Raw genomic sequence first — 20631 nt, 5'->3', positions numbered from 1 at the left:
AGGTCATTCTCATGAAGATGGTGTCAACAATGAGCGAGCTCAACCACAACTCAACAATGGAGAAAGTAGTGAGGTCAACCCTCCACAAGCTCATGATTGTGATCTTCCAATCGATCATGACCATGATGATGATGATGATGGCCCTATCCAAAGATCAACTCAAGTGCCACATCCTAGAGTGCATCAATCCATTCAACGGGATCATCCCGTTGATAACATATTAGGGAGCATTCGACGAGGGGTAACTACATGTTCCCATTTAGCAAGTTTTTGTGAATATTACTCATTTGTTTCTCCTTTGGAACCTCATAGGGTGGAAGAGGCACTTGATGATCCGGATTGGATGATAGCCATGCAAGAGGAGTTGAATAACTTCACTTGGAATGAAGTCTGGTCCTTGGTGGAAAGACCCAAGCAAAATGTGATTGGAACCAAGTGGGTTTTCCGCAACAAGCAAGATGAGCATGGCGTGGTAACAAGGAACAAGGCAAGGTTGGTGGCTCAAGGATTCACTCAAATTGAAGGCTTGGATTTTGGGGAGACCTATGCACCGGTGGCTAGACTAGAATCAATTCGTATTCTACTTGCCTATGCTGCCCATCATGATTTCAAGTTATATCAAATGGACGTGAAGAGTGCATTTCTCAATGGCCCCCTATCTGAGGTGTATGTAGAGCAACCACCGGGCTTTGAAGACCCCAAGTATCCAAACCACGTCTACAAGCTCGACAAGGCGCTCTATGGGCTCAAACAAGCCCCTAGAGCTTGGTATGATTGTTTAAAGGATTTCCTACTCAAACAAGGTTTTGAGATAGGAAAGGCCGATGCTACTTTGTTTACTCACAAAGTCAATAATGATATCTTTGTTTGCCAAATATATGTCGATGACATAATATTTGGTAGTACTAATGTGGCTTTTTGTGAGGAATTTAGTAGGATTATGGCAAATAGGTTCGAGATGTCTATGATGGGAGAGTTGAAGTTCTATCTTGGATTTCAAATCAAGTAACTCAAGGATGGCACGTTCATAAGTCAAACCAAGTACACCAATGACATGTTGAACAAGTTTAACTTGGACAAGGCCAAGCCCATCAAGACACCCATGCCAACCAATGGACATCTTGATCTTGATCAAGGAGGAAAGGACGTCGATCAAAAGGTATATCGCTCTATGCTTGGATCACTCCTTTACCTTTGTGCATCTAGGCCCGATATTATGCTTAGCGTGTGCATGTGTGCAAGATTTCAAGCTAATCCGAAAGAATGTCATTTGATGGCCGTTAAGAGAATTTTTCGGTATTTAGTGCACACTCCTAATCTTGGCTTGTGGTATCCTAAGGGCTCCACTTTTGAGTTACTTGGTTATTCCAATTCGGATTATGCCAGTTGCAAAGTAACCCGAAAGAGTACTACCAAAACTTGCCAATTTATTGGTCGTTCCTTGGTGTCTTGGAGATCTAAAAAGCAAAATTCCGTTGCTTTGTCCACTGCCGAAGCCGAGTATGTGGCAGCCGGCGCCTGTTGTGCCCAACTACTTTGGATGAAGCAAACACTAAAGGACTTTGGATGTGAGTTAACCAAGATTCTACTTTTGTGTGACAACGAGAGTGCCATTAAGTTGGCAAACAACCCCGTAAACCACTCTCGAACAAAGCACATAGACATCTGGCATCATTTTTTGAGAGACCATGAAGCCAAAGGAGATATCGACATTCATCATGTGAGCACCGAAAAATAATTAGCCGATATCTTCACAAAGCCCCTAGATGAGTCAAGATTTTGTGCTTTGAGGAGTGAACTAAATATCATTGATTCTCGTAACATGGCTTGATCCCTTGTACACACATTTTGTTTGATCTAGTTAGGAGAAAAGAATTGTGAAAACATTGTGTGCCACTTTCAAAATCTATTTTGTAATTTTCATGAGTGACTATTGTTTTGTATTGGATGAATGAAATCTAGTCACCTATGAAAATATTAATGTCCATCATATTTTTGACCCACATGATAGAGCGAGTGCAGGTTAAGGTGTTTTTCTATTTCCCTGCATCGGAAGTCCAGACATTCGTCAGAAGTCCCGACGACCAGGAGTCTTGGCTCGCGCCAGGAGTTCCGACGCAGATCTGACCGTGCCAAATCCGTTACCCAACTCCTTTATAACCGGCCCCATCATTTTTTTACTGCGATTCTCTTCCTCCCTCCTCTCCTCCCGACGCCAACGCCACCTTGGCTCCTCCTCGTGCCGCCCCATCACGCCCTCCCCCCCCCCCCCACTGCCGCCCTACCTCCTGCTCCGGCCTCCATTCCCCATTCTTGCGCCGTCGGAGGCCTTGCCGATAGTGCCGACCGCCCTACCCCCTTCCACCGCTCGTGCCCTCGTTCTTCTTCAGATCATGCTGACCTTGTGATTGGTGTGGTGAAGAACCAATGGGTGGTGGAGATTGTGCCCATGGATTTGTTCATCGACGACTGCGATTCGTTTCTTTTCATCTCTTCCATTCTCGTTTCAAGGTACTACCATGGTGTTCTAACCCTAAATCCAATGTACCTTATGTTTTACCTCTGTTCTTCCTTCCTCTCTACTCCTCTATCTCCCTTGTTTGGATGTGTGTCATGATTTGAAGCCCCATGAATGGGATGGTCACCGTGTGTGTCGGAAGTCCCGGTGACCGTCAGGAGTTCCGACCGTCGAAAGTCCCGACATACGCCGGAACTCCCGGCTGTCGGAAGTCCTGACTTTTGCTAGGACTACCGACCCTATGGTGACCACTCCATTCCTATTTCTTCACTTCTCAATGTTTGTTCACCTCTCCTTGTATTGTTTCTTAGTTCCTTTTTGTGTTCTACGCAGTCATGGAAGGTGGTAGCAGTCCCTCGCGCCATCGGGAAAAGCGTTCCAAGAAGACTCAAGATTATGCCACTGTTCCCAAGCTGCCTGGCCACACTAAGGCATCTTACTCGCATGGTGGTGCTGGTGGTTCCCATGGCCGTGGCCATGGTGACCAGGGGTCATCGGTTGCCGCTCCTCCTCCTGCTCCTGCCCCTCCTCCTGCTCCTGCTCCTATTAGGGCTGAGCCGATGGTTGATGAAGAAGAGGAAGCATTGGACCATGCCGGACACACCCTTGCTGTTCCACCGCTTCGCACCCCACCTTGAGGTCTGTCGGGGACATTTCAGCTTGTTCCATTCACCGGTGTGTCGCCGATCATGAGGGAGCCCTCCATGGCTCCGAATCCGGCTGGTGGATGGACTCCTCCCCTTCTAGTGCATTATCGTCACCGAGTCAAGGACATTCGGTACAACAGAGGAAGGAAATTGTATGCAGAGGATGAGAAAGATCTCCGTCTTGAGTACTATTTCTGGCACCCCTTCCATTATGATTTCTATGATTCCATTCTTTATCAGAAGTTTTTGAAGAAGAAGGAGCCACCGGTCCTTCAGATGAAGTGCATTGATGCGTATTCTCTTGGCAAGTACAAGGAACCTGAACTGGAGCAGATGGTTTGGGATATACAATCAATGGGGCTGTCCTACCTGCTACAGTTTCAAAAGAATTGGAACAACGAGCTGATTTGTCAGTTTTATACTTCTTATCATCATGAGAGAGACCAGACCGGTGCTGTGGACATTATTCACTAGACCACTGAAGGCAAGTACTATAAGGTGGACTTCGTCAATTTCTCTCGTCTTCTAGGTTTGGGTCACAGCGACTGGAATGCCAATGAGTTGACTGAGTATGAGGATCTTGCTTTGGAGGAATATCAACACATGTATCTTGAGGGCCACAGAGCTGATGGACAGACCGCATTTCTGAAGTCATACTATTATGTTCTGAACAACATCTTGAGACAGATCTTGTATCCCAAGGTCGGTGACTCCACCTACCTTCGAGATGATTCACAGAAGGTGCTTCAGCAATTTGGAGATGAGTTCTAGAAATTTTCCATCAGCAGATACATTTGGAACAAGATCCATGATGCTATTGAGGATCCGGTAAAGCATCTTCCCTATGCACCATACATCATGCATATCATAGAGCATGTATCCGGCATCTGTTTTCCCTATGACTCTGAGCATAAGCTCCTCAAGATATCCAACAAGACCTCTATCATTACTGCTCGAGAACTAAAAGAACAAGCTGAGGCAGCCCAAGCTAGAGGGAAAGGTCCTTCGAGTTCTCGCTCTCGCCGTGGTGCTGCCACCACTACTGCTACTGCTGCTCACTCATCTAGTGACGAGCCCCTTTCTTCATCCTCCTCCGGAAAGAAGCCCAGCAAGTTCAAGTTTCTAATGACTTACATGTTTGGACAGTGTTGTGCTAGTGCTCAGAGTGAGCACGACATGCAAGAGAGGCTATATCGGTTGGAACAGCAAGCAGGCATTGTATCTTCTCCTCCGCCGCCATTTGTGCCTCCTCGTGATCCGTTGGCTTTATATGATGAGGCTTGTGCGGCGTACGAAGATGATGCTTCTTCTCGCCCGCATGGTAAGGGGAAAGCAACTGAAGAGGATGAGGAATATCAAGAGGAAGAAGATGATGAAGACGACGATGATGGTGAGGAAGGTGATCAAGGCGAAGATGATGACTCCGACGATGAGTAGTTGGTTTCTCATGCGGCCTACCCCTTTTGGCACTTGTTGACAAAGGGGGAGTGTTAGGCTTTGATTTATTGTAAATAAATTAGTTGGTCTTTATGGTTTTGGAACTTTAAAACCTTTAGCATGTATGAACTATGTTATGTGGTGGCAACCGTGTGATGGACAACTATCTATTTATATGTGTGTGATGGATGATTGTAGGATAAGTAATGTTTTAATGTATCTTATTTGCTTGTGCTTATCTCTACTTGTCATGATGAATGTTTTTTTGTATGGCCATGTGTTCCTTCAAGTTTCTACTTTGAAATCTTGGCCATCATACTTCTTTTTACTTGTTGGTTGAAATAACATGTCATATTACATCTCTTTTCACCAATACTTATTTGTTCACACACACTTGTTGCACCCCACAGATTGCAAAATTTAGGGGGAGCTTTTGTCTTGAGGTATGCAAATCATGTATAAGTGATTCTAGTTGATATTCAAATTCATGCATACATCAAGGGGGAGCTCTTCATAAATTTTGGAGTTCAAAAGCTTTAAATTCTTTCATTCTTATAAAAGCCTAAGTTGGTTGTCATCAATTACCAAAAAGGGGGAGATTGAAAGTGCATTTACCCCCTAAGTGGGTTTTGGTGTATTGATGACATCCAAATTAGGGACTAATGTGATCTTAATGAGATATGTTGTAGCTATTAGTCCCATGAAAGATTTAAAGAGTTGATAAAAATGAAATGGTATCCCTCAATTCTTGAAGTTGTAAAGGCGGACGAACTCAAAACGATCTCCAAAGGTTTTAATTTTGTTTTTGGGTTTAGGATCCGACGCACTATAAAGAGGGATGCAAGTTTAGTTGGTCTGAGGAAGATAGAGTGCTCAAGCATTTAAATAAAATCAAAAGAGAGTCACTCTAGCACTTCACGAGCACATAGAATAATTTTCTGTGACTTTCGGTATCGAAAGTCCCGACGTAAGTCGGAACTCTCAACAGTCGGAAGTTCCGACCTAAGCCAGGAGTCCCGACACCTATGCTTCTGACTGCTTGCTGTCTATGCGCGTCGAAAGTCCCGACATTCACCGGGAGTTCCGACCGTCGAAAGTCCCGACGTTTGTCGGGAGTTCCGACACTGACCTGACCCAAGTCGGGAGTCCCGGCATCAGTACTGCTGACTGTTTGTTTAACTGTGTGCGTCAGAAGTCCCGACGAACGTCGGGAGTTTCGACCATTGGAAGTCCCGACGTTTGCTGGGAGTTTCGACACTAACTTGCATGCGCTGACTTCCGACTCTTTGTGTACAGTGTTTTCTATTAACGTCGGAAGTCCTGAGATCTGTGTCGGGACTTCCGACGTAGATCTGAATGGTTGGATTTTTACTTGGAGTATAAATACTCCTCTCTTCACTTCTAACCGTTACAGACTAATTTCACAGTTGACTCACTTCGTGCTGAACAGCTCCCAAGCAACTAAAGCACCCCTCTCCTTCCTCCTTTGCTCTAATCTTCGATTCCCTTAGGGTTTGAGTGAAAGGAGAGTGGATTAAGTGAGAGCATCACTTTGGAAAACTTGAGCACTTGATTTCTTCGTCAAGCCGGTTGATTTTGCGTCTATTACTCTTGGGGCTTTGCCCCTAGCCGGCTAGGCTTTGCCCAAGAGCTTCCATCTTGTGGAAGAGCCTTGAGAAGTTTGTATCACCCTTTGATTTCTTAGTGGAAAGCTCAAGTGACCTTTGTGGTCGCTTTGAGAGAGGCAAGGAGGTGAAAAAGACTCCGACCTTGGTGGTCACCTCAACAACGAGGACGTAGGAGCTCCTTTGTGGGGTTGCCGAACCTCGGGATAAATTCTTGTGTCCCGCGTGCTTGTTGTTGTTGTGTTTGCTTGAGATCACTTGTATGTGTTTGTCTCTTTGTCTCCAAAATCTCCATTTTAGGGTTTGGACTCGATCTACGGTTTGGAGGCATTACGACGTCAAGGGTGGGACCCAACATCTTGTTCGCCAAACATGACGACGTCGCATGTGGAGATGTCTGGGTTTTAGGCATCCGACGTTGCAACTTGCTCGAAACCTTCTCAAATTTTTATCATAGCCTCCACATGCGATCACACGACACCTCGACAAGTTTCGTGAATTTCGGACTTCGTTTGCATTTTCTATAATTTAAATACACTCCGACCACAAGCGGGTCGTCATGTTTGGCGAACAAGGCGTTCAAAATTTTGGGTGAGTTCCTGCATACGGCCTCAAAATACACTCTACAACATGACTATCATTTTTTGAATGGCTACATTTCATTATTTCATGCACATGCAATTCAAATTTACTTTTTCGAAAAAATGCAAGTAAACAAAATTAATTCAAGAAATATAGCGAAAAGTTATAAAAAGGTCCCAAATTTTAACATGTGCTTGTAAACAATAGATAAGGTCTACAAAAAAATTTTGAAATCAAAATTCAAAAAAAAACAAAAATACTTTGCCGAGTGCCATGCCTAACACTTGGCAAAGAGGGCCTTTGCCGAGTGCTAGGCCGCAGCACTCAACAAAGGGTCTCTTTGCTGAGTGTCAGGTTAAGCGCTCGATAAACATTTTTTTTTTAAAGATGGTAACGGCGTGGGTGGGGTAGGCGGGCAACTGACGGGCATTTTGCCGAGTGTTGCGCTCGGCAAAGAGTGCCTTTGCCGAGTGTCGGGCACGCTGCGGCACTCGGCAAAGCCACCCTTTGCCGAGTGTAATTCTTTGCCGAGTGCAATTCTTTGCCGAGTGCAACACTTAGCAAAGAGTGGCTTTGCCGAGTGCCCTATTTTCGACACTCAGCAAAGCATGCGGCACTCAGCAAATTTTGTTTCTCCCGTAGTGACAGCAATGTTTGTCAAAAGTGCTGCCATAACAAGTGATATAACTATATATGAGGTCAAAAAAGCGCGTCAAACATTAGTGGTTTTGGCAAGAAACCAACACTAATCGTGCCTTTTGAATCAATTGCCGGTCTAGCAGGGGTCCGGATGAATGCAACCAACACCCAACATATACAAAACCGTGTCGTTTGATAAAAGCAGACTGGCTTACCATCCTTTAAGTGGAGTGGATAAACCAATTGCTTGGTAATCACTACTGACAAAGTTAGAAAGCAACGCTAGGGCATTTATCCTGTCTCAACTCTCAATTGTTTTTCCACCAGGTACAGGACTGAGATGTAGCAGGAAGGGGGAAAGAAAAGAAGGGGAATAAGGAAGATGCTACCTGAGATGTACTGTAGCAAAGGTAGCAGGATGAACAACCATTCAGGTTTCACGTTCTTTAGTTGGCTTTCTTCAGGTAGCATCCATATATTTTTCTCTATTCCCCTTCGAAGAGCTTCTGCATGAGGGCAACAAATTACAGCATGGTGTTCAAACACGTTGCAGCTCACATAGAACATATATCTGTGGTTTCCAATTTCCTTGTCTATTTATTATGCTTTGCCGGCTCGGCAGCACTTCATTGATTCATTTCCACACAGATATTCTGATCTTGTGAGGTATATGATGAAGCTTCCAAACTAAGCTCCACATCGATCTTGATCTCTTCACGAGGGTGAGCACACATATAACCTTGTTTAGATGTAGTCGGATTCACATAAATCTACATATGTTGGGGTGGATTGGAACAGAACTTTGAACTAAATTCCACCACAATCCCACCCCAACATATGTGGATTGACGTGAATATGATAACATCCAAAACAACCCGGCACGTGCTTGTATTGATCTCCTAGGTGCATCACCAACTTGTATGCAGTTTGAGTCCTCAAAAAAACTTGTATGCAGTTTGTGCTGAAAACAAACCATTCTTCTTGTGATGCTGATGCATAGGAGGAAAAACTTGTTTACAAATATATAGAGACTAAATCAACATTTTCAGAATAAAACATCACAAAAAATTTCCATTCTTGACTTTCCTACATGGTAATGATGAGTACTAGCTCCTGGGAGGCTATGCATCATCTTGGAATCTCGGTTTTTGTAAGTAGAAAAAACATACAGAGAGAGACAGACATGGTCCTTCTAAATTTCTAACTTATTGCAATACTGCCAGAAGTACTAGATCGAATGCTCTTGAAAGCCAAGAAAGGTCATCAGAATGGCAGTGCGTAGACCCAGCGGCTTCACATATATATACCACCTTATATTATTATATCAATCAATGCGACTCCTACACTCGTGTAATCCCTATGCAATGCAACTGAGATATTAAATGTGTTCTGAGCAGAGACATCTCCGGTACGTTGCCTTGGGCCTTTTTTAGTCACTGGGCCTTAAAAAAAACTGAGTCTGAGTAGTAAAAATATTTGGAATGGGCTACAATCGGTCCGTATGGACAACTGGACGGAACCCGAACAAAAAAGCGAGGAGCCCAACTTCTCAAAGCCCATGAGACTTCAGCCCAACTGACTACTGGACGAAACCCGAACAAAAAAACGAGGAGCCCAACTTCTCAAAGCCCATGAGACTTCAGCCCAACGAACTACTGGACGAAACCCGAACAAAAAAGCGAGGAGCCCAACTTCTCAAAGGCCCATGAGAGTTCAGCCCAACTCCTCAAAGGCCCATGAGAGTTCAGCCCAACTCGACTAGGCCCACGGTCAATGGTGGCCCACTAGGCCTAACGCGTCCGAAGAGCATTTCGTTCTCAAAGTTTCATTTTTTTTTTCTTTTTGTCTGTTCTCATTCTCAACTTTGCATAGGTAGACATAGACACCCTTCATGGAAACGAGACATTTTTTACATCAACCATTGGGCCAAAACAAATACAAGTTCTGAACAGACATCTACGCCAACAACCTTTTTTATATGAGAAGAAACAAAACAAAAACGCTTTGCGTGGACTCCGATGCTTGCTCACTAACTTTTTCCTGCCGTTTCATTTCCGATGACGCCTTTGTTTCAGTTTCCAGCGACCAATTTCGACTGAAATTTGCTAGTAGAGATAGAGTAAAGCGAGATGGATTAGGTAAGTGTTGCTTGCACAAGCAGTTGGACGACACTGGACACAGCAGCAGGTCAGCAGCCTACTACGCCTTTGCTTTATCCTTTATCGCATTGCCCCCATTGCCACTGCCCTGATCCTGAAGCTGAACGCGACGTCTGTTCATCCCATTTGTAAGTGGTTAGCTGGAAGCAGCACTCGCTTGCTTGCTTCTGGGCTGTCAACAGTGACAGGCAGCAGAGGCAGCTCAGCTGGCTAACCCGCTTTCCGCCACTTTTTTTCCCCAATTTCCCCCACTCGCTGTCTCACAGACTGTTCGGTTGGCTGGTTCATATCGTTGCTGGTTCGTGAAGAAGTATTGCTGGCTGGTTTGTGTGAGAGAAAAATACTGTTCCGGCTGAAAATTTACGATCGTTTACGACAAGCCACAGCCAAACAAACATGCTGTCGCTCGCGGTGATAATCACTCACTGTTCGCCATCCGTCCATTATCCAATACATTTTCTTTTTGTGTTTTTGTTTTTTGTTTCTGTGATGACGATGAATGAATTGTGTCAAACAAAGCCTGCCTGCCTGACAAATCTTCAGGAACTAACAGACGGTACGGTGTTCCTTTGACCGGGAGAGAATTCTGGTGACGTTTTTTTTTTTTGTGTGTGTGTGTGGGGGGGGGGGGGGGGGGGTATGAACTGTTGCTCATCATTTGGTCTCTCGTGCTCGTGGCGAAGACCACGGGATTGGATTTGGGATTTGACAAATCCTGAAACGGGTGACTGACCGGACCCATTACGAGTACTACCCGCCGGTCAATTCCATGCCGGTGCTAGTTGGACCTGCCACTCTGCCACGAGTCTACCGCCCGCGTGACCGCGTCGGCTGGGCTCAGTGGGGCACCATTGGTTTCTGTTTTTTAATCCAACTATGATTCTCTACATGAGTTTCCATTAGCGTTTCTTTTTGTGCCTGATGTTCCTTTTCCTTTGGGTACCCCGCTGGTGTACCACGAATGAAGGGACATGCTATTCTTTATATATGCAAGCCATTTTCGTTTTTAAATCGTAGCTATATGAATGAGTCGCCCACGCCTGGTGCCGAGCGCTGCTTCCATCTCGTGCCTCGTGCCTGCGCCCTGCCGCACCTCGCGCCTCTCGTCTGAACTCGCACTAGGCACAGCCGAGGTCTAACCTCCGCGCCGTGGCATCGAGCTCGTGCCGGTGTCAAGCTCCGCATCAATAAGCGTCCATTGGGGACATCAAGTAGATAAGCACATGTTTCAACGGTATGTTTTATGCGTTTTAGATGTACTCTCTCCGTATAGCTTTTAGATGTCGTTTAGTACATGATTGTGCATACCAAGGAGTGATTAATTAGGGTGAAGTTTTCCCTATTTGCCCTTATTAAATAGGGTTGCGAGTGTGTCGTGGACACGAAAAGAATTCGCCTCGATTGGTTGTTGCAGCGTCTCCCGAGGCAGTCGAGACTGGAGGTCTCAGGTTTGAGTCCTCGCGAGCGCTTTTTTTTGCTGCGTTCCCAATTTTGCATGGCGTTGCTAGTACTTGAACGGTGATTAAATGCGCGCGGTGATTAAATGAGCACTTGAACGGGTGGCGTGGCGTGCGAAGCAGCAGGGGCATTGCAGTCCAAAACAGCGCATGCAAGCACGACTTCCTTTGCCCAACTAACGGATTTGCGCAGGACGGACATCTAAAAGCTATACGGAGGGAGTATGTTGCATATGTTTGAACTTGATGCTGTAAAAGTAGATCTGGTGTTACATATGTTGCAATGACTATACACGTATGTTGCAAGTGTATCTTTCGAATATTGCAGTTGTTTCAAACGTATGTTGCAAGTGTTTTACTGGATGTTGCATATGTTGCACTGGCTACTGCACGTATGTTGCAAATATTTATTTCAAATGTTTCAGTTGTTTCAAACGTATGTTGGAAGTGTTTTTATCTGGATGTTGCATATGTTGCAATGCCCATACACATATGTTGTAAGAGTATGTTATAAATATTTCATCTGTTTCTGACATATGTTGCAGCAAATGCTTTTATGTTGCAAGTGTTTCATCAGTAGGCACGGCAAGGGGACACAGGCGAAGGTGGTCCCCTCAGGGCGCAGGCAGTCCCCGCGTGTGCTACACGAAGTGAAGCGGGCACAGCAGCAGGCGCGGAGTACAAAGCTGTATCCATGGGCATGGCAGCGCAAGCACGAAGCTGCATCCATGGGCAGGCAACAGGCGTAGAGCACGAGGCGAAGCGGAGCACGAAGCTGCATCCATAAGCGCCCTGAGGGTATCATTGTTAAAAACGAGCGAGTAAGAGGCGCAGACGTCTGAACATCCGGATGCTAGTCTCTTCGTAAAAAATCACCAAATCAAGGCATTTGTGTTCAACAAAATCTTGGCATCTTGTCATGTCAAAAAAAATATTACTCCCTCTATAAAAAAACAATAATGACGTTCTTGATATGGACCAAATTACTTTTTTAAAAGTTTAACTATATTTATATATAAACAGTGTTAATAATTATGTCTCTAAATAAGTTTCTATAAAAACATATTATATGATTAAATTAATTTAATGATATGTTAAATGTCAATAGTTTTTATATAGGATTAGTCAAATTTAAAATTGTTTGACTGCTTGAATGTGAAGATTACATTCCTTTTACGACACTAGGAATACAATGATATATACTCCCAGTATTAATGGTCTTTCTGGATCCTGTAACTAATAGGTAGCTGGTAAAAATTAGCTGAAGATCCATCTAGATCCTGAGCTAATAAGCTAGCTAATAATGTTTTAGCTGCAACCAAGCTAATAATTTGCTCACAGCTAAGAGTTAATAAACTAGCTAATGCCTTACTTAGCACCCAGCTAACAATTACGTAGCTATTTAGCTCGTTAGCTGGCTGGGTGGATCAAAAGGACCTAAGCATCTATATCGAACAAATCCTGGCAGATTAAACACATGTTTAAAAGACGTATAAACTCTGCTGTCACCTCGTCTCGACACTTTGATTGAGAAGATTTGCAACAATAAAAACAAAAGAAGAAGATACGAGCAACTATGCAGGAGAAAATGGAGAATAAATTTCGTGGCACCAATGAACGTGGAGGGGGGGAATTCTTCAGCGCGGGGTGTGCATCGCAAAACACGTACGCCAAAGAATATTTACGGCCGACGGAGCCTATCCGTTTCTCACTCTCTCAAGGACGAAATTTGGATTTGGTCCAAAAAGGACCTCGCCGTCGTCTTTAATTTCCTCGCCCGATTTGGCTCTCGCCCACCACCTACTGTGCCTCCCCCTCCCCATCGTCCGTCTCCCCCTCCTCCACTGCGCCTGCACCGGCTGCCGGGAAGAGACCGCACCAGCGCCTACGCGTGTTCCACCCCAATCCCCAGCAGCTTCCTGCACCAACAAATCCGCCCAATTCGCGGGCTCTCGCAGCGCCCCCGGGCCACTCCCGGCGGAAATTCGTGCCAAAGCCACAATTTTTTTCGCCCTTTTGCTTTCGCTCCCCCGCCCCCTTTTCCTTTTTGACTCCGCCGCGGTGTGCCCCTTTATTTCTGCGCCTGATCGTGTTTTCTCGTCGGAAGGCGCGATTTTTCGAGGGCGACGATCGCGGATTCGCCTCCGGAGGCGTCGATTTGGTCCCCAGGTGCGGGTTTCTCCCCCAATTTTGCTTGTGTTTGTGTGTGCGGGCAGATTTTCGTTTCGGTTTCTGACGGTGTTCTATTTGTTCAGGTGGCGAAGGGATTATGGATTTGGGGAGATTTCTTTAGCGCGGTTTTGATCGGGGACGCTTATTACAATCCGTCATGATTAAGCAAATCCTCGGCCGGCTTCCCAAGAAGGAGAAGCCGGCCAAGTCCGGCGAGAAGGAGCTGGCTGGAGCGGGCCCGTCGCTGCTCAGCCCGACGTCTGATGCGAGAACCACCACCAATTTGACCATGTCCAGCAGGCTCGTCAATCCCAGCAATTACGGCCCCACGGCCACAAATCCAGGCCAGAGCTACGCGGGCAGGGGCGCCGGCCTCGGTGCCAGCGGCAGTCAGCAACGGGTTCGCGGCCTCGTCAGCAGGGTACGAGGCGCTGCCGAGCTTCAGGGACGTGCCGGCGTCCGAGAAGCCCGGCCTGTTCCTCAGGAAGCTGGCCATGTGCTGCGTGGTGTTTGACTTCGCGGACCCGACCAAGGACGTGCGGGAGAAGGAGGTCAAGAGGCAGACGCTGCTTGAGCTGGTGGATTACATCACCTCCGCCACGGGCAAGTTCCCGGAGCCCGTCGTGCAGGAGGTCATCAGGATGGTGTCTGTGAATCTGTTCAGGGTGCCGACCCCTGCCCCGAGAGAGAACAAGGTGCTCGAGTCATTCGATATGGAGGAGGAAGAGTCCGTCATGGACCCGGCGTGGCCGCACCTGCAGATTGTGTATGAGCTGTTCTTGAGGTTTATTCAGTCTCCAGAGACGGATGCAAAGCTGGCCAAGAGATACATTGACCACGGCTTCATTATCAGGCTTCTTGATCTCTTTGACTCAGAGGATCCTAGGGAGAGGGAGTACTTGAAGACGATTCTTCACAGGATATATGGCAAGTTCATGGTGCACCGTCCGTTCATCAGGAAGGCGATTAATAATATCTTCTACAGGTTTATATTTGAGACAGAGAAGCATAATGGTATTGCAGAGCTGTTAGAGATTTTGGGTAGTATAATTAATGGTTTTGCTTTGCCGCTCAAGGAAGAGCACAAATTGTTTTTGGTCCGAGCACTGATTCCGCTCCACAAACCAAAGTGTGTTGCCATGTACCATCAGCAACTGTCGTACTGTGTCACTCAGTTTGTTGAGAAGGATTGCAAGCTTGTTGATACTGTCATAAGGGGTTTACTCAAGTATTGGCCCATCACAAATAGCTCAAAGGAGGTGATGTTTTTGGGTGAGTTAGAGGAGGTGCTGGAAGCTACACAGCCAGCAGAGTTCCAGAGGTGTATGGTGCAACTTTTTCGTCAAATTGCCCACTGTTTAAGCAGTTCTCACTTTCAGGTAAGAAGTGATATAATATAGCAGACCGCCAATTATACCATAGAAATAGAATATGTGCTTGTTAATAGCTCATGGAAGTTCTCATCTTCAAATCATCATTGATTTCTGGCTTATTGCTTGGGACATGACTCTATCATTTATTCATTTATAAGTGCAAGTCAACTAAGCTGTAGCAAGCGATATGTGTAAAGTGCATACTATTCTGTTGATGTTGATACGTCAATAGTCATATTGACCTTGAGCCTTTTACTAGGTGCCACTTCCACATGATGGAATATTAGTAGTGTGGGAACTTTGTCCAGTGCCCATTTCTTTTCTTTTTTTTTTACTCCAGAACCCAATAGTTATTTTTCTTCTAATCAAGTTGTAATTGGACCGTTGTTGTTCTATTTGTTCCGTGTAGAGTTAGTTCTAACTGGTATTTAAACCTTCCTTTGTACTTGTTTGAATTCGATACCATAATCACAGAATTAGTCTCTCTTCAAATATCTTGAGAATTGTACTTATGTGATTTGAAGAAGCTTGGGAATTGATTGATGAGAAAATAGTACTTTAAAAAATTGGTCCTGCTGAAAGAAGTCCAGTTTGCTATATGAAAACTAATCTTCTTGTCAAGTCATAATTCAATTTCATACCACTCTATCGCATCTCTGTAAGACTGTTAGTGTCAAACAATTTGCTTGACCTATTGAAAATGGTGACTTACATGCTTCTCATTTTTACTGTTCAGTAGCATTGTATGGTTTCCAAGTAGGCTGCCAAAACACAGAATAGTTACAAACTTAGTTTCATTCCAATATTATCTCAGTGCACCCAATTTGTTAGATTGATGAAACCGTATTGCTGTTATGGAGCATGCCAATTCACGTCTTCCTAATAAATGACTTTTCTTGCCTGAGTGAGGTAGTTGAGGAAATAAGTGGTTATGGCTAGTTTCCTTGTTTCAAGATTTTCCAGAAGGCATGAGCAGTTGATTCCTTGACCAATGACCACAGAAAATCATGTTCAACTCATGGAGCATTATTTCTCATGGTTGAGAACGACCATCTGTTCCATGGTCTTTTACCTGATGAAATATTCGGTGCTTTCCCAGAATCAGTCATAAAGCAAGAGTTGTCTTGTTGTGATTCCATCCAACTGTTTGCTACTGAAGCTAACATTATATAATTTCTTCTTTTGTTCCACAGGTGGCAGAGAGAGCTCTCTTTCTATGGAACAACGATCATATTGAGGGTTTGATCAAACAGAACAGTAAGGTTATACTGCCCATAATCTTTCCAGCGTTAGAACGAAATACAAAAGGCCACTGGAATCAGGCAGTTCAAAGCTTGAGTCTAAATGTTCGCAAAATATTCATGGACCATGACCCCACACTGTTTGAGGAGTGTCGCAAGAAGTTTGAGGAAGAGGAAGCACAAGAAGCTGGTGTGAGGTCAAAACGTGAGGCTAGATGGAAGCGCCTAGAAGAACTTGCCTCGTCAAAGTCTCCTCAGTGAAGTAGCACGTCTTCCTGAGGCTGTAGCTCATCAGCAGAGTTCCTCTAGCTATCTAGCCTTGCTGACTGCATATGAGCAGCTAGCTCTTTCTGGCAGGATCAAGTAAATGCTGATGTAAGTGCCCATGGATGGCTGCTTTCCTCGTGTTACTTGTTACTGAACATTTTACAGGCCGACATGTAAATACGAGGTACATGATGGGCTGTGAAGCTTCAACAGAACCTCGGGTTCTGTCTGTTGTGTGATCCACTGATGACAGTATCGGTTTCATCATCAGAGGACAAAGGAAAGGAGGTAAAATGGTCTTTTCTGGCTTTCGTGAGATGTTCACGCCACATCTTATTGTGTAGTCTGCAGGTCAGTGTCCTAATCCTAGGACGGTTAGGAGCACTTGAAAGACAAGCAAGAAGTCGTGCTCTTGCTTGCTGATGGTGATTTTGCTGAAATGTAATATTCTTTATGTATGAATACCAGTGCTCTTGTGATAATATGTAATCTGGGTAATGTAATCTGGGTGTACATGTCTTTTGCTTCCTTCGATGTATACAGAAATTTGGAATGAGGCGCTGGTTGCTGGCTGTTTTTATCAAAATTTGGTATCATGAACTGAATGTTGAGCTTACATCATGATAGGTTTGGGTTTCGTTTGGGTGAATTGTAATGATGTTGCCTAATAAAAATACAAATACAAGAGTAATATGTTTCCATTCTTAAGTTGCAATGGTTCTACACGTTTTATCACCATAACTTTTACCCATTAATATGCTCATCTCTTAACATAGTAACATACGCAGCCACTACTTCATGCCTAACTATTTCCAGAGCTCTAAGTGTACATACATCATGTGTCTGATATATGGCTAGATTGCACTCTTTCTTTGAAGTATGTCCAAATGTCAGACGGTATCTAAATTATTCTACTTCCAGATTGACGCTAAGGGTTCCACTCCTCGCTTTACTGAAAAAAATGTGTGTGCGCACTCATGAAGCATAACTCTGAAACGCCTCCAGAGTTGCATGATCTGGACAGTTGAAAATGAAACACTGGAGGAAACCAAATCGTCTGCAACTAGAGATTTAGGGGGTGTTTGAAAATTTTAGTCCCTGTCCCATCGGATGTTTGGACACATGCATGAAGTATTAAATATAGACGAAAAAAATAACTAATTGCACAGATTGTGGCTAATTTGCGAGACGAATTTTTTAAGCCTAATTAGTCCATGATTTGACAATGTTGTGCTACAGTAAATATGTGCTAATGGCGGATTAATTAGGCTTAATAAATTCGTCTCGTAAATTAGCCTCCATCTTATAATTAACTCATATTTAGTTCTCCTAAATAGCATCCGAACGTCCGATGTGACATGGACTAAAATTTAGTCCAGGAAACCAAACACCCCCTTAGTTCCCTCCTCTCACTGACTCATCTTCAGCTTCCAAATTCTTCCAAGAAGTTCAGTCCAGCTGGCAGCTGCACTACATACCTGAACCACGCATGATATGATCAACTGAACGTGAGACATTGGAAGAAACCAAGTCTTGTCGATTTCTCAAGTTCAACTGCCAAGGTTGGGTCCTGAACCTTGATGCTATTTGCTTTGCAATTGCTACTGTTAGAGTCACTGAAGATGAGATGTCTGAGAAAACTGAACTCCTGAGACAGTAGCAGAAGACAAGGAAGATTTCAGTCCCCCGAGAACTCTTTTGGCTGTTCGTTTGGCTGTGGCTTGTCGTAAACGATCGTAAATTTTCCAGCCGGAACAGTATTTTTCTCTCACACAAACCAGCCAGCAGTACTTCTTCACGAACCAGCAACGATACGAACAAGCCAACCGAACAGGCTTACCTCATCTGCTTGGTTTGCAGTGCTTCAGAACGAGCTACCTCATCTGCTTGGTTTGCAGTGCTTCAAACTTATGGTGCTGCCCTTTTGTACACCAGCTCAGCCCTGAAGATCCTGTGTTGGTCCATTCTGTTATTCCCTGTCATGAGTTGTCCATATCCAGAGAAAAAAAAAGTTCAGAGAAGCAAGCTATGCTTTCTAACCTTGACATGCCTTTTGCATTTCTGGTACCTCTGCTTACTGTAATCAGGTTAACTATAGATTTTTATCAACCTGATATATGTCCCAAAACGGTTTTGATGCTGAATAGAAAACATAATATAACCTCAAGCTCCTCTGATCCCTATCACAATTTTAAAATGATAAATTAATATTTTCTTTGTTTCTTCATGAAATGTAAAGATCTTTTCTTTCTTCACCACTTGGAGAGGCATCCCAATAATATATCCTCTCTATATCTTCTATGTTTCCTACAACCTTTCTAAATCCCATTCTCTCTTTCTAATGGTTTTCCTTCTATCTCACCGACAGGTGGACCCCAGCTGTCATCTTCTTCATTCAAAATTGAGAAAAGAAACAAACACGCACACACAAAAATGCAGAAACAAGTTGGATGACCCGGCCGTGTCAGGTTGCCTCAGCAGCTGACGTTCCTTGTGCACCGGACGACGCTGGCACGGAGCTGGCCGCCGCATCACGACGGACAACTCCTGCTTCTCGGCAAACTCCACCGGCTCAGCCGGCCACCTGGAGCCACTCGAACTCGGCGACAAGGCTGGCCACGAAGAACTCCAGGTGCAGCAGCGCCAGCGCCATCCCGGGGCAGATCCGCCGCCCGGCGCCGAACGGCATCATGTTGATCTCCTTTGCCCCCGTGAGGTCGACGCCCGCGCCCTCGCCGCCGGGCAGGAACCGTTCCGGCCGGAACCGCCTCGCGTCCCTCCACACCGCCTCGTCGAGCCCCATCCCGGCCACCGTGAAGTTCACCGACGCGTGCCTCGGCACGCGGAAGCCTTCGAGCGTCGCGTAGCCGTCCTCGACGACGTCCGTCGCGGCGACGGCGTGCGGTAGCACGAAGTGGCCCGGTGGGTGGCGCCGGAGCCCCTCCAGCACGACGGCACCGAGGTACGGCATCCGCGGCAGGTCGTCCTCCTGGATGTGGACGACGCGCACGCCGGCGGCGACCCGGTGGATCTCGGCCCCGAGCCTCGCTTGGATCTCCGGCTGCGCCACGAGGTTCGCCATGATCCACTGCACCACGGCAGGCCGTGGAGTCCGTGCCGGCGACCAGGAACTCGGAGCACAGGCTCACCATTTCGCCCTCCGTGAGGTTCCTGACGCCTGCCGCCGTCTTCGGGGATGCGGAGGCCGAGGAGCGAGTCGACGTACGTGTCCACGGCAACAGCGCTGCTGTCGCCGGGGGTGGCGTCCCGCCGCGCGCGGCTCGCTCGTATCAGGGGGACGAACAGCTCCTCCTGCCGGCGCCGTAAGGACAGCATCCTCTTCCACCGGCGCCGGAACAGGACCTTAGGTGACCGCGGGGCAGACTGCCGAAGACCTGGAATCCGATGGCCGACGTCACGAACTCCCTCTGCAGCGCCTCGACGGACGCGACGACGGCGTCGTCGTCGTCAGCGATCCCCTCGCCGAAGCACATCGTAACCAGCACGTTGAACATGGCCCGGTGCAGGAGCCCCTCGATGACGACGACCCCGTCGCGGTCCATCTGAGCCGCGACAGCGTCGACGAGCCCCGCCGCGGCGCGGCGGCGCGCGCCAGCGTACCGGCTCAGGCGCGACGGGTGGAACGCTCCGCCCGTGAGGTTGCGCCGGAGAGCGCGCCAGAGCGGGCCGTACGCTGCCGGAGGTGATGCTGTGCTGCCCGCCGCTGGAGAAGACCCGGGACGGGACGCTGGGCGGCGGCCGGTCCGCGAACGCCGCGCCGCGCTGCACCAGCGCGCGGTGCGCCACGGCGCGGTCGGCGATGAAGATGGCCGAGCGGGACGGGAAGCAGGTGGAGCGTGAACACCGGGCCGTACCGGGACCGGGCGGCGCGGATGACTCGCTCGATGGCAAAGTTGGTTCGGCCGAGGAAGAGGAGCGGGGTGACTAGCGACAGCAGCGGTGGTGGGCCGGGCGGAAGCAGAGGCAGCGGACGGCGGTTTTTTGGTGACCAGTCACCGCCGAACGGAGGGAGGAGAGGATGGGGATCGCAGCGAGGCAGACGGCTATGGTGAGGGAGTAGTAGAGCAAGTCTTCCATAGCTGCAACCTGCAATGCAAGATTCGGAAACGGAGAAGATGAGCGGCTTCCGGCTGCATCATTTCGTTAAACTGCACTCTCTGCATGCATGTTACATACCGCAGTAGTTAATAGCAAGTGTGTGCGATCTCAACATTCAACAATCTGCAGGATTTGTTTTACATGTGCACATGACACATGCATGTAAGCATGTTCCTTCTTTTCCACTAAAAACATATGGCACATGTTCGGCGAGTACTTACTGATGACAAACGCAGTGTTGCCATCTCCAAGAGAACATTTTACTAAAAACAAACCAGTTCTTCCATCTGCACCTTCCCTCGTAGAGCCCTTTTATAAGTTACTCACTCCGTTTCAAATTACGAGACATTTAGGCTTTTCTATATAAATTGTTTTTTATTATATATCTAGACATA

General features: G+C 46.5%; 2 pseudogenes; one reads left to right on the top strand and one right to left on the bottom strand.

The window, feature by feature from the left end:
• Positions 1–12916: 12916 nt before the first annotated feature.
• On the top strand, positions 12917–16780 carry LOC136476655 (serine/threonine protein phosphatase 2A 57 kDa regulatory subunit B' theta isoform-like; annotated as a pseudogene).
• Positions 16781–18591: 1811 nt separating this feature from the next.
• On the bottom strand, positions 18592–20412 carry LOC136469361 (cytochrome P450 89A2-like; annotated as a pseudogene).
• Between the last annotated feature and the right edge of the window lie 219 nt (positions 20413–20631).

This window comes from Miscanthus floridulus, chromosome 8, assembly GCF_019320115.1.
Source record: "Miscanthus floridulus cultivar M001 chromosome 8, ASM1932011v1, whole genome shotgun sequence".
Taxonomy (NCBI): Eukaryota; Viridiplantae; Streptophyta; class Magnoliopsida; order Poales; family Poaceae; genus Miscanthus; species Miscanthus floridulus.
The sequence above is the reverse complement of the archived record's forward strand: the minus strand, read 5'-3'. Positions and strand labels throughout refer to the sequence as shown.